The sequence below is a fragment of the Arachis stenosperma genome, chromosome 10 (assembly GCF_014773155.1).
Source record: "Arachis stenosperma cultivar V10309 chromosome 10, arast.V10309.gnm1.PFL2, whole genome shotgun sequence".
Classification (NCBI taxonomy): Eukaryota; Viridiplantae; Streptophyta; class Magnoliopsida; order Fabales; family Fabaceae; genus Arachis; species Arachis stenosperma.
Window position 1 is genome coordinate 60,323,172 of NC_080386.1, and position 14,895 is coordinate 60,338,066.

The following is a 14,895-nucleotide window of genomic DNA, read 5'->3' on the forward strand; positions in this document are numbered from 1 at the left end:
GAGCCTCCGACATGCCAGGTATAAGCCCCGACCTGATGTGCCATAAGCTATCAGTGTACCCGGAATCCCGACCTGTCCAACAAAGACGCAGAAAGCTCGGGCCCGAACGCATGCAAGCAATAGAGGAACAAGTCCAAGCACTACTAGATGCAGGGTTCATTAGGGAAGTAAAATACCCCCTATGGCTCGCAAACGTGGTCCTGGTAAAAAAGCCCAATGGAAAATGGAGAATGTGCGTCGACTACACGGATCTCAACAAAGCCTGCCCCAAAGATCCATATCCACTACCAAACATCGACGCCTTAGTAGACGCAGCCTCAGGCTATAGATATCTCTCCTTCATGGACGCATACTCAGGATACAACCAAATCCCGATGTACGGACCTGACCAAGAAAAGACCTCGTTCATAACCCCAAGAGCAAACTACTGCTACGTAGTAATGCCCTTCGGGCTGAAGAACGCAGGGGCAACCTACCAGAGGCTAATGAACAAAGTGTTCTCAGAGCACATCGGACTACAACTGGAGGTATACGTCGACGACATGCTGGTAAAGACACAGGAAGACAGAAACTTGCTGACCGACCTCGCCAGTGTCTTCGGCACCCTCAGAAAACACAACATGAGACTTAACCCGACGAAGTGCACCTTCGCCGCAGAAGCCGGAAAGTTCTTAGGCTTCATGCTGACTCAAAGGGGCATCGAAGCAAACCCGGACAAATGCCAAGCAATACTCAATATGAAGAGCCCGACATGTGTCAAAGAAGTACAACAACTGAATGGAAGGCTGGCCGCCCTATCAAGATTCTTGGCAGGATCAGCGATAAAATCACTACCTCTCTACTCACTCCTAAAGAAAGGGAAACCCTTCTCGTGGACCCCGGAGTGCGAAAAAGCCTTTCAAGAATTCAAGGAATTCCTCGGGCGGCCACCAATCCTAACCCGACCTTTAAAAGGGGAAGAGCTCGTACTATACCTCTCGGTCGGACATCGGGCAGTCGCTTCAGCGCTAATACGAGAAAATGATCAAGGACAACACCCCATATACTTCGTAAGCAAGGCACTACAAGGGGCCGAATTAAACTATCAAAAGATAGAAAGATTCGCCTATGCCCTAGTGCTCACAGCCCGGAGGCTCCGTCCCTACTTTCAAGCCCACACCATCAAAGTCCGGACAGACCAACCCATGAGACACATCCTGCAAAAAACAGACCTGGCAGGACGAATACTACAATGGGCGGTGGAACTGTCCGAGTTCGACCTCCACTATGAAGCCCGGACTGCCATAAAATCTCAATATCTAGCCGACTTCATCGCAGAATACACTGAGACCCCTGGAACCCCACTCTCATGGAACCTATATGTCGACGGGTCCTCAAACAAAACGGGAAGCGGAGCCGGGGTCATACTCGAAAGCGACCAAGGAACGCGGATAGAACTATCCCTAAAATTCGAGTTCCAGCCTTCAAACAACCAAGCTGAATACGAGGCCCTACTAGCTGGTCTAAAGCTAGCCAAAGAGGTCGGAGCCCAGAGAATCGCGATCTTCAGCGACTCCCAGGTCATCACATCACAAGTAAATGGAAGTTACCAGGCCAAAGACCCAACTATGAAAAAATACCTGGACCAAACACAGGCACAATTACGCCACTTCCCAGAAATACAAATCCAGCACATACCTCGGGAACAAAATGCCCGGGCAGACGCCCTCTCAAAGCTTGCTAGCACCAAGCCCGGAGGCAACAACAGAAGTCTTCTCCAGGAAACCTTACAATCTCCCTCCGTGCCAAGAGAGGAAGAAATACTAAATATATCCAACCAACAGCAAGGATGGATGACCCCCATACTCAACTACCTGAGGTCAGGAACTCTCCCCGCCGAAAGAAAAGAAGCTAAAAGGCTTACAAAGGACGCCCAGAATTATACACTAATTCACGACATATTATACAGAAGAGGATTCTCAAACCCCCTCCTTAGGTGCGTTCCGACCTCAGAAACAAAAGGCGTCCTCGAAGAAGTCCACGAAGGCATGTGCGGGAACCATCTCGGAGCTCGGGCACTATCCAAAAAAGTAGTCAGGGCCGGGTTCTACTGGCCGACCTTGCAAAGAGACGCAACAGAGTTTGTGAAAATATGCCCCCCCTGCCAAAAACACGCCAATTTTCACAAGGCACCACCCGAAGACCTTATCAGCATCACTGCGCCATGGCCCTTCGCAAAATGGGGACTCGATTTACTCGGCCCGTTCCCACAAGGACCGGGCAAGTCAAATACCTCATAGTAGGGGTCGACTACTTCACAAAGTGGATCGAAGCTGAACCCTTAGCCACCATTACGGCTCAGAAAAGCAGCAAATTCCTATACAAAAACATTGTCACAAGGTTCGGAGTCCCCTACTCCATCACAACAGACAATGGAACACAATTCACGGACACAAGTTTTCAGAAATTGGTGGCCGAACTAAAAATCAAACAGCAATTCACATCAGTGGAGCACCCACAAGCCAATGGGCAAGCAGAGGCTGCAAATAAAGTCATCTTGGCCGGGTTAAAACGAAGACTCCAAGAGACCAAAGGGGCGTGGGCCGAGGAGCTCCCCCAGGTACTATGGGCATATCGGACAACCCCACACTCTACAACGGGAGAATCACCGTTCCGACTAGCTTATGGGATGGAGGCAATGATTCCTATCGAAATAGATGAAGGGTCACCCAGAATCATCTTCTACAATGAAAAAGATAACCCGCAGGCACAAAGGGAAGAACTCGACCTCCTCCCCGAGGTCCGAGAAAGAGCCCGGATTCGAGAAGAAGCCTTAAAACGGCGAACGGCCCTCAGATACAATCAGAAAGTTATAAAGCGAAGCTTCTCCATTCACGACCTAATTCTAATCCGAAATGACATCGGAACACAAAAGTCGGGAGAAGGAAAGCTAGCCGCAAATTGGAAAGGGCCCTACAAGGTAACAGAAGTCTTAGGAACAGGCTATTACAAAGTATCCGACCTAGAAGGCAACGAGCTGCCCAGGGCCTGGCACGCCTGTAATCTAAGACGGTACTACAGCTAGAAAAATTTAACCCGAGGTGTACTCTTTTTCCCTACAAGGGTTTTTTAATGAGACACCCGGTTAAAATAAAACACCCGACCTAGTCAAGGGTAAACACTTTGTAAATATTCTTTCTTTTTAATACTAATTTTTCTATTTTCTTTTCTCCTTCCTCATGACGAAACAAATCCTAGAAAGTACCCCACCAAGGCGCATTAATTTATGCTCGACAAAACGCAAAAAATCATTTGTCAAGAGACCATACAAGGTCGGCAAAGATAAAGCGACGAGGTTCAAATTAATGTGAGAAGTTATAAAGTAACTCTGAAAAGGCTCAAAAAAAAAAGCCAAATAAAAAGAGATTACAAAAATAACTTAAAGGGCCGACCAACGAAAAGGTCGGACCTAACAAAAGGAGGTACTCAAAGGCCCGAGGTCCGAAGAAAAGCCCGGATCCAAGGAAGAAGCCTCAAAACAAAAGTTTCAAAATGCTAAGCTAAAAAGTTGTTATCCAAAAAGCAACTAAAAAGCATAAAAGCGGAAACAAAAGCCAAAACGCGAACAAGGCTAAAACAAAGGTTTCAAAACGCTAAGCTAAAAAGTTGTTATCCAAAAAGCAACTAAAAAGCATAAAAGCGGAAACAAAAGCCAAAACGCGAACAAGGCTAAAACAAAGGTTTCAAAACGCTAGCTAAAAAGTTGTTATCCAAAAAGCAACTAAAAAGCATAAAAGCGGAAACAAAAGCCAAAACGCGAACAAGGCTAAAACAAAGGTTTCAAAACGCTAGCTAAAAAGTTGTTATCCAAAAAGCAACTAAAAAGCATAAAAGCGGAAACAAAAGCCAAAACGCGAACAAGGCTAAAACAAAGGTTGCAAAACGCTAGCTAAAAAGTTGCTATCCAAAAACAACTACAAAGCATAAAAAGCGGAACAAAAAGTCAAAAGCGCAAAAACACCGCATAATAAGCTAAAAAAGTTACTACAAGTAGCTAAATAGCAGAAAGGTGTCCAAAGCGTTCACGAAAAACATCCAAAAAGCAAAAAGAACCCACAGGCCGGGTAAAAAGCCAAAAACAAAAGATCACAGAGGATCAAGGACCTTTCCGGTCTCCACATCAACAGAAGGCTGCGGAGGAAAAATGGAAACTGGAACTGCATCAACGACACCGTCATCCCGGTTTAAAACCTCCACGCCAGAACCATCCCCGGCCAAAGTTGAAGTCGGATCCGCAACCGGAACCTTGAGGTCGGACACCGGAGCCTTGGGGTCGGACACCGGAACCTCATCCTCGGCAGGGGCAGGAACAATCTTTCCCTCCATAACAATGTTATCCGTACTGAATAAGCTCAGATCCAGGTCGGGAGCAAGAACCCGGATCTGATCCCTCAAATTCACAAACATAGCATCCATACCCTTGGCCACATTATCTTCCAGCTCGTAAAAATCATCCCGAGCCGATTGCAACTTCTCCTTCGTCTCCACAAGCTCGGCATACATCTTGGTATAGTTCTCCGTCGCCACCTTCGCCATCTCCTCAGATGTCTTCGCCGCCGCCACAGCCGCGGTAGCCCTAGTTTTCTCTTCCTCCAAAGAGATCTCCAGCTCAGTAATCCTGGTAGCCTTCAGTTGACTAATCTTATCAAGATCAGACTGAGCCTTCTCAAGTCGGGAGCTGGTCGCACCAATGGGGGATTTCTTGAACTCCCGGGCAATAGCGGCATGAAGACTGGCCATCCGGACACAGCTCCGCGCCATATACTGAAAATGATGCTCCATAGACACATCATCAGTAGAAATAAAAGTCTGAGGAAGAATATGCTGTTCAATCCAACCAAGGGCATCAAAATCCTTGTCATTAAAACCCGCAAGCTCCTGAGAGGTCTTCTGTTTCTTGGGGGGAGGACCCGAGGTCGAAGGCGGGGAAAGGTGACCGGGCCCAGAGGTCGGAGGATCTTGAGTTATAGCTCGGAACTGAGGAGTCGGAATGGTCTTCGACCGAGTCTGAACACCCACAGTAGCCTTCTGCGGAGAAGATCGGGCAGAAGCCTCAGCCTCGATATTCCGAGCAGCCGCAGACTTCTTCGACCGACGAAGAAACTTCATGGAATCCGCCTGAGAAGACATCTCTGCAGAAACAAAAAGAAAGGGATTATCACAAACAGGAATTCCACCAAAACAAGCAAAATACTAAAAGGATGAAGCTCGGAGAGGTCGGGAACTACCTAACTCAGAACGGAGAAGGCTTGGATCTCCCAACATTTTCTTCGTGTCCAAGTGAGGTGCCCGACCCCATAAACTGCTCAACACACCCACAAAAGCCTGCTCCACCTCATCTAGACTCTCAAAGGTATACTTAACCGACACTACATTCTCTTGCCAACAAAGAGGAAAAGAAGGCTCCCCACTCTCATCTAGAAAGAAAGGTCGGACGTCCCCAGCAGCCCGGACCTTGAAATAATAGTTCTTAAAATCATGAAAGGACTCATCGTACAAAGTACAAAACTTCTTTCCCTGGTTAGCCCTAAAAGAGACCCAAGACACCTTCCCTCCACCCGACCCCGGTTTCGTCAACACAAACAGATAGGAAAAAAGAGAAACAGAGGGGGAGACGCCCAAAACTGACACAAAAGTTGGAACAGCTTTAAAAACGCCCAAGAATTTGGATGGAGTTGCGTAGGGGCAAGATTACAAGACCACAGCACCTCGGATTCCAGGTCAGTAAAGGGAAGTCGGACACCCAGCTTAGAGAAAAAACAATCGTAAGCATAAAAGAAAAGCTTCTCGGAACTTTCTAAAGGCGGGAAGCACACTCTCTCCTCGGACTCCGGGGCTACTAGCTCATAATCCCGCTCAGACTCTCTATTCTCACAAATGCTACACTCCCTACGGAACCTAGCTAAAAACTCAGAATCTACAACAGAAGGGACTCTTAGAGGACCAGGATCTACCCAGCCAAGACCACTTGGAATCTTGGTCGACATTGCTTGAAAAACCTTTCGAGACATAAAATTCTTGCCTACAAAGAAGAATACAACAGCAAGCAACAATCACATAAAAGCAGACAGCGAAAACCCATTCAGCAAAAACAAGAAACAAAGATCTTTATAGAAGAAAATGCAGCAACCCGGAACAAAATACCAGAGAAAAGAGCCCCCCCCATATACAAGCAAACAGAGCAATGGCGGCGCCTCTTTTCGGGGCAACCCAGGCATAGAGAAAAAGAAACAGACAAAGAGCCACACAAAAGAACAGAAGCATATGAGTACAAAAGAAAAGAGACGAACAAACCTGGAAAGAAAGAAAACGGCGAGCTCCGACAGCAAGGGGAACGAAACGGCGGCGCAGAGGAAACCCCGGAAAACGCACAGAAAGATTTGAGGAAGAAGAACAAAGTGAAAGAAGGAGCGGTGCTCGAAGAAGAAGATGGCGAAAACTTAGAAAAAACAGAAAGGAACAGAATAAACAAAGAAAAGGAGGAAAGGGGTAGATAAATAATGCCTTCACAAAGCCCGAACGGAAATCGAGGAGAAACGGTAAAATGCAATAAATGAAGAAACGGCCATTTTTGAATTTTGAAAAGAACTACTATGCCCGAGCTCGACCTCTCAAGGACGAACTCGGGCAGGGGCACTGTTCATACCCTGACCGAGCTCCCCAAACTCGGCAAAGTTCATAGAAGGTCCGACCTCGTCCCCAGGCCCATGCCTGAGGTCGGACCTCGGACAATAAAGCTAAAGAAGCCCAAAAGGAACGAAGCCCAAGACCTAAAGGCCGAAAAGGCCTAGGAAAGGCGGTTCCACAAAGATAAAGATAAAACTCCCAAAAGGATAAGATAAGATAAGAATATCTTATCCAGGGAAGATCGCGGCCAACTACTATAAATACACTGGAGCACCCAGGTATAACACACACTCTAATTCTACTCAATATCTGCTTGGACCCATGCTAACTTAAGCATCGGAGTGTCATTGCAGGTACCACCACCAACCACTCGGCATACCAAGCTCGGGTCATCAATCCCCCCATCTCGGGCCTCCCTAAGACGACCGAGCTGCACGTTTCAGGTAACCCTCGGAACAGATACCACTCTGGGCGTTTAACGCCAGGATGGCACTAGGGGGAATATTTTGTTTTTCAAATCAAATTTTTTTCAAGTTTTCAAAGTTTTTCAAAATCAAATCTTTTTCAAATCATATCTTTTCAATCAAATGTTTTCAAAATCAATTTCTTTCCTTTTTCAAAGATACTTACTAACAATTAATGATTTGATTGAACATCTCAAGTTTGTTACCTTTTCTGTTGAGAAAGGTTTAATGTTTGAATCATATCTTTTCTTGTTAGGCAAATCATTAATTTTTAAAATCAAATCTTTTCAAAATGTTTTTCAAATCATATCTTCTCAATCACATCTTTTTAAAAACCAATCATATTTTCTTAACCACATCTTTTTCAAAATAGTTTTCAATGAAATCTTTTTGATTTCTAATTTCAAAATCTTTTTCAAAAATCACTTGATTTCTTCCCCACTTTTATTTTCGAAAATTAATTAGTGTTTTTCAAAATGTTTTCAAAATCTTTTACTTAATTTTCGAAAATTACTTCCCCTCTTCTCACATCCTTCTATTTATGGAGTATAACTCCTTCTTAATGCACAATTCAAACTCTATCTAATCAAGTTCGAATTCTTCTACCTCCTTCTTCTATTTTTCTTTTCCTCTGACACCTCAAGGAATCTCTATACTGTGACATAGAGGATTCCACGTTTTCTTATTCTCTTCTCTTTCATATGAGCAGAAGCAGAGACAAAGGCATTCTTGTTGAAGCTGACCCTGAACCTGAAAGGACCTTGAAGCGGAAGCTAAGAGAAGCTAAGGCACAACTCTCTGTTGAGGACCTGACCGAATTCTTCAAAGAAGAAGAACCCATGGCAGCCGAAAACAACAACAATGCCAACAATGCAAGGAAGGTGCTGGGTGACTTTACTGCACCTACTCCCGACTTCTATGGGAGAAGCATCTCTATCCTTGCCATTGGAGCAAACAACTTTGAGCTTAAGCCTCAGTTAGTTTCTCTAATGCAACAGAATTGCAAGTTCCATGGACTTCCACTGGAAGATCCTCATCAGTTTTTAGCTGAGTTCTTGCAAATCTGTGACACAGTCAAGACTAATGGGGTTGACCCTGAGGTCTACAGACTGATGCTATTCCCTTTTGCTGTAAGAGACAGAGCTAGAATATGGTTGGACTCTCAATCTAAAGAAAGCCTGGACTCTTGGGAAAAGCTAGTCAATGCCTTCTTGGCAAAGTTTTTTCCACCTCAAAAATTGAGTAAGCTTAGAGTGGAAGTCCAAACCTTCAGACAGAAGGATGGTGAATCCCTCTATGAAGCTTGAGAAAGATACAAACAATTGATCAGAAAATGTCCTTCAGACATGCTTTCTGAATGGAGCATCATAGGTATTTTCTATGATGGTCTCTCTGAACTATCCAAGATGTCTTTGGATAGCTCTGCTGGAGGATCTCTTCATCTGAAGAAGACGCCTACAGAGGCTCAAGAGCTAATTGAAATGGTTGCAAATAACCAATTCATGTACACTTCTGAAAGGAATCCTGTGAACAATGGGACAAGTCAGAAGAAGGAGTTCTTGAGATTGATGCTCTGAATGCCATATTGGCTCAGAACAAGATATTGACTCAACAAGTCAATTTGATTTCTCAAAGTCTGTCTGGAATGCAAAATGCACCAAGCAGTACTAAGGATGCTTCATCTGAAGAAGAAGCTTATGATCCTGAGAACCCTTCAATGGAAGAGGTGAATTACCTAGGAGAACCCTATGGAAACACCTATAATTCTTCATGGAGAAACCACCCAAATTTCTCATGGAAGAATCAAGAGAAACCTCAACAAGGTTTCAACAACAACAATGGTGGAAGAAATAGGTTTAGCAATGGCAAGCCTTTTCCATCATCTTCTCAGCAACAGACAGAGAACTCTAAGCAGAACCCCTCTGACTTAGCAACCATGGTCTCTGATCTAATCAAAACCACTCAAAGTTTCATGACTGAAACAAGGTCTTCCATTAGGAATTTGGAGGCACAAGTGGGACAGCTGAGCAAGAAAGTTACTGAACTCCCTCCAAGTACTCTTCCAAGCAATACAGAAGAAAATCCAAAAGGAGAGTGCAAGGCCATCAACATGGCCGAATTTGGAGAGGAAAGAGAGTAGGTGGACGCCACTGAGGAAAGCCTCAATGGGCGTGCACCAGCCTCCACAGAGTTCCCTAATGAGGAACCATGGGAATCTGAGGCTCAAAATGAGACCATAGAGATTCCATTGGACTTACTTCTGCCTTTCATGAGCTCTGATGAGTATTCCTCCTCTGAAGAGGATGAGTATGTCACTGAAGAGCAAGTTGCTAAATACCTTGGAGCAATCATGAAGCTAAATGACAAGTTATTTGGAAATGAGACTTGGGAGGATGAACCTCCTTTGCTCACCAAAGAACTGGATGACTTGTCTAGGCAGAAATTACCTCAAAAGAAACAAGATCCTGGGAAGTTTTCAATACCTTGTACCATAGGCACCATGACCTTCAAGAAGGCTCTGTGTGACTTAGGGTCAAGTGTAAACCTCATGCCTCTCTCTGTAATAGAGAAGCTAGGGATCTTTGAGGTACAAGCTGTAAGAATCTCACTAGAGATGGCAGACAACTCAAGAAAACAAGCCCATGGACTTGTAGAGAATGTTTTGGTAAAAGTTGAAGACCATTACATCCCTACTGATTTCATAGTCCTAGAGACTGGGAAGTGCATGGATGAATCCATCATCCTTGGCAGACCCTTCCTAGCCATAGCAAAGGCTGTGATTGATGTTGATGGAGGTGAACTGATCATTCAAGTGAATGAAGAATCCTTTGTGTTTAAGGCTCAAGGATACCCCTCTGTCATCATGGAGAAGAAGCATAAAGAGCTTCTCTCAAATCAGAGACAAACAGAGCCCCCACAGTCAAACTCTAAGTTTGGTGTTGGGAGGCCACAACCAAACTCTAAGTTTGGTGTTGAACCCCCACATTCAAACTCTAAGTTTGGTGTTGGGAGGTTCCAACATTGCTCTGAGTATCTGGTGCACGAAATTGCAATCACACTTTTGCAATCCCGCACAACTAACCAGCAAGTGCACTGGGTCGTCCAAGTAATACCTTGCGTGAGCAAGGGTCGATCCCACGGAGATTGTCGGCTTGAAGCAAGCTATGGTTATCTTGTAAATCTTAGTCAGGATATCCGAAATTATCAGGATTGATTGTGAAAAGAAAAAGAACATGAAATAAGTACTTGTTTAGCAGTAATGGAGAATTGATTGAGGTTTTGGAGATGCTCCATCTTCTGAATCTCTGATTTCCTACTGTCTTCTTCATCAAACACGCAAGGCTCCTTCCATGGCAAGCTGTATGTAGGGTTTCACCGTTGTCAGTGGCTACCTCCCATCCTCTCAGTGAAAATGTTCCTATGCTCTGTCACAGCATGGCTAATCAGCTGTCGGTTCTCGGTCAGGCCGGAATAGAATCCATTGATTCTTTTGCGTCTGTCACTAACGCCCCGCCTGCTAGGAGTTTGAAGCACGTCACAGTCATTCAATCATTGAATCCTACTCAGAATACCACAGACAAGGTTTAGACCTTCCGGATTCTCTTGAATGCCGCCATCAGTTCTAGCTTATACCACGAAGATTCCGATTAAAGAATCCAAGAGATATCTACTTAATCTAAAATAGAACGGAGGTGGTTGTCAGGCACACGTTCATAGTTGAGAATGATGATGAGTGTCACGGATCATCACATTCATCCGGGTTAAGAGCAAGTGATATCTTAGAATGGAAGCAAGCCTGATTGAATAAGAAACAGTAGTAATTGCATTAATCCATCAAGACACAGCAGAGCTCCTCACCCCCAACCATGGGGTTTAGAGACTCATGCCGTGGAAGGTATACAATGAAAAGTGTAAAAATGTCATGAGGTACGGATACAATGTCAAAAGATCCTATTAATAGTAAACTAGTATCCTAAGGTTTACAGAAATGAGTAAATGACAGAAAAATCTACTTCCGGGCCCACTTGGTGTGTGCTTGGGCTGAGAAATGAAGCATTTTCGTGTAGAGACCTTTTCTGGAGTTAAACGCCAGCTTTCATGCCAGTTTGGGCGTTTAACTCCAAGTTTTATGCCAGTTCCGGCGTTTAACGCTGGAATTTCTGAGGCCGAATTGCTACGCCGGTTTGGGACATCAAATCTTGGGCAAAGTATAGACTATCATATATTGCTGGAAAGCCCAGGATGTCTACTTTCCAACGCCGTTGAGAGCGCGCCAATTGGGTTTCTGTAGCTCCAGAAAATCCACTTCGAGTGCAGGGAGGTCAGAATCTAACAGCATCTGCAGTCCTTTTCAGTCTCTGAATCAGATTTTTGCTCAGAACCTTCAATTTCAGTCAGAAAATACCTGAAATCACAGAAAAACACACAAACTCATAGTAAAGTCCAGAAAAGTGAATTTTAACTAAAAACTAATAAAAATATACTAAAAACTAACTAAAAGATACTAAAAACATACTAAAAACAATGCCAAAAAGCGTATAAATTATCCGCTCATCACAACACCAAACTTAAATTGTTGCTTGTCCCCAAGCAACTGAAAATCAAAATAGGATAAAAAGAAGAGAATATACTATAGACTCCAAAATATCAAAGAAACATAGTTCCAATTAGATGAGCGGGACTAGTAGCTTTTTGCCTCCGAACAGTTTTGGCATCTCACTCTATCCTTTGAAGTTCAGAATGATTGGCATCTATGAGAACTCAGAACTCAGATAGTGTTATTGATTCTCCTAGTCAAGTATAATGATTCTTGAACATAGCTAGTGTATGAGTCTTGGCTGTGGCCCAAAGCACTCTGTCTTCCAGTATTACCACCGGATACATACATGCCACAGACACATAATTGGGTGAACCTTTTTAGATTGTGACTCAGCTTTGCTAGAGTCCCCAATTAGAGGTGTCCAAGGTTCTTAAGCACACTCTTTTTGCCTTGGTTCACAACTTTATTTCTTTCTTTTTCTTTTTCTTCTCTTTTCTCTTTTTTTTTCGAAATTTTTTTTTTCACTGCTTTTTCTTGCTTCAAGAATCAATTTAATGATTTTTCAGATCCTCACTAACAGTTCTCTTTCTCCTCATTCTTTCAAGAGCCAACAATTTTAACATTCTCAAAACAACAAATTCAAAAGACATATGCACTGTTCAAGCATTCATTCAGAAAACAAAAAGTATTGTCACCACATCAAGCTAATTCAACTAGTTTCAAGGATTAATTTCGAAATCCTGTACTTCTTGTTCTTTTGTGATTAAAGCATTTTTCATTTAAGAGAGGTGATGGATTCATAGGACATTCATAACTTTAAGGCATAAACTCTAAATTTTATTAATTATGACCTAAGACAAAGACTCAATGATAATTATAAGATTAAACTAGAAAATAAAATAAAACAAAAACGCAAAACATAGGCTCCTAATGATAGAGGTTTTCACAGAGTTAGGACTCAACAACCTTGATTTTTGAGAAGTGGATGCTCCCTCAGCTTGAGAGGAGAGCTTTTGGCGTTTCATCTCTTGGATTTCACGCCCCTGCTTCACTTGTTCCTTCAGCAATTTGCACAGCATGCAGTTCTGATTCTGCTGTTCTTCCTTAAGTTGCTCCATAGTCTCTTGCAACTTGGTGATAGATGTTTCTAGGCTGGCCCAGTAGCCAATTTCAGGAAATTCAGGGAGGAACTCCTGCGCCCTCCTTTTGATAGAGTTGTCTTGCACTTGTCCTTCTATTGACTTCTTGGTGATTGGATGTTCAATGGGTATGAATTCATCTACTCCCATCTTCACCCCAGCCTCTTTATAGAGCAAAGAGATCAAGCTTGGATAAGCCAATTTGGCTTCAGTGGAATTTTTATTTGCAATTGTGTAGATCTCACAAGCAATCACATGATGCACCTCCACTGCTTTTCCAAGCATAATGCAATGAATCATCACTGCTCTCTTGATAGTGACCTCAGAACGGTTGCTAGTGGGCAATATGGAACGCCCAATAAAGTCTAGCCAACCTCTTGCAATTGGTTTGAGGTCTCCTCTCTTGAGTTGGTTTGGGACACCCTTAGAGTTGGTTATCCACTTAGTTCCAGGGAGGCATATGTCCTCTAGAACTTGATCCAACCCTTTGTCAACTCTCACCATCCTCCTATTAAAGGAGTCAGGATCATCTTGAAGTTGAGGCAACTTGAAGATTTCTCTTATTTTGTCCAGATGGAAGTACATAACTTTCCCTCTGACCATGGTTCTGTAGGTATGGTAAGCGGTTCCAGTCATTCTCTGCTTATCTGTCAGCCACAGATTTGAGTAGAATTCCTGAACCATGTTCCTTCCAACCTTTGTCTCAGGATTGGTTAGAACTTCCCATCCTCTGTTTCGAATTTGCTCTTGGATCCCCGGATATTCATCTTCTTTCAGATCAAATTTTACTTCCGGGATCACTGACCTCAGCCCCATTATTTTGTGATAATGGTCTTCATGTTCTTTGGTTAAGAACTTCTCTTGATTCCAAAGGTTCTTTGGATTATTCTCTTTCTTGCCTCTAGAATTGGTTTGTTTTCCCTTAGGAGCCATGATATTGATGAATCTTGGCTTAGTGATCACGGAAAAGCACACCAAACTTAGAGGTTTGCTTGTCCTCAAGCAAAGGAAAAGAGAGAAGAGAGGGGGAGGAAGAGGAAATTCGAATGGTGTGATGGAATGAGGGAGCCAAACGTGTATTTATAAGGTGGGGAGGGGAGTTTTCGAAAAAGAAGATAGAAATTTGAGAGGAGATTTGAGAAGATATGGAAAGAAATTGAGAAAAGGGTGAACTTTTTGAACAATGTTTGGAATTGATTTGAAATAAATTTGAAGAATGGTTTTGATTTTTTGAAGATTTGAAAGTGAATGATGAATGATTGAAGTGTGATTTTGTAGAAAAGTATGGGTAAGAAAAGGAAAGTTTGAAAGAAAATTGATTTGAAAACAAAATTGTGGTCCCCCCACCTTGCTGGCGTTAAACGCCCAGAATGGCACCCATTCTGGCGTTTAACGCCCATTTGTTGCCCCTTTTGGGCGTTTAACGCCCAGCCAGGTGCCCTGGCTGGCGTTAAACGCCAGAAATCCTTTATCACTGGGCGTTTTTCCAAAACGCCCAGGATGCTGCACACCTGGCGTTAAACGCCCAGAATGGTGCCCATTCTGGCGTTTAACGCCCAAAATGGCACCATTCCTGGCGTTAAACGCCCAGAATGGTACCCATTCTGGTGTTTAACGCCCAAAATGCCCCTTACTGGCGTTTTTTCGCCAGTAAGCTCATTTTCTTTGCTTTTTGAGCTGAATCCTTCTGTAACTCTGTGAATTCCTTCATTTTTGCTACTTGCCTCTGTAAGAACAAATCATATAACCTCCTTGTTCATACCCTGACCGGGCTCCTCCAACTCGGCAAATCCATGAAAAGGTCCGACCTCGCCCTAAGGCCCACGCCTAAAGGTCGGACCTCGGACAATCAAGCAAAGGAAGGCCCATCAAAAGGAACGCAGCCCAAAATCTAAAGGCCGAAAGGGCCTAGAAAGGGCGGTTCCACAAAGATAGGGATAAAACTCCCAAAGATAAGATAAGATAAGAATATCTTATCCAGGGAAGATCACGGCCAACTACTATAAATGCACTGGAGCACCCAGGTATTTCATTCATTCCACATTCTACACTTATCTGCTTGGACCCATGCTAACTTAAGCATCGG

The 14,895-nt window shown here is 43.7% G+C and overlaps 1 non-coding gene across 1 annotated transcript; it reads right to left on the reverse strand.

Moving 5' to 3' along the window:
* Positions 1-8,374: 8,374 nt before the first annotated feature.
* Positions 8,375-8,482, reverse strand: LOC130958647 (small nucleolar RNA R71). Its single transcript, XR_009077759.1, has one exon. It is a non-coding gene; the product is annotated as a small nucleolar RNA R71 (small nucleolar RNA).
* Positions 8,483-14,895: the final 6,413 nt, after the last annotated feature.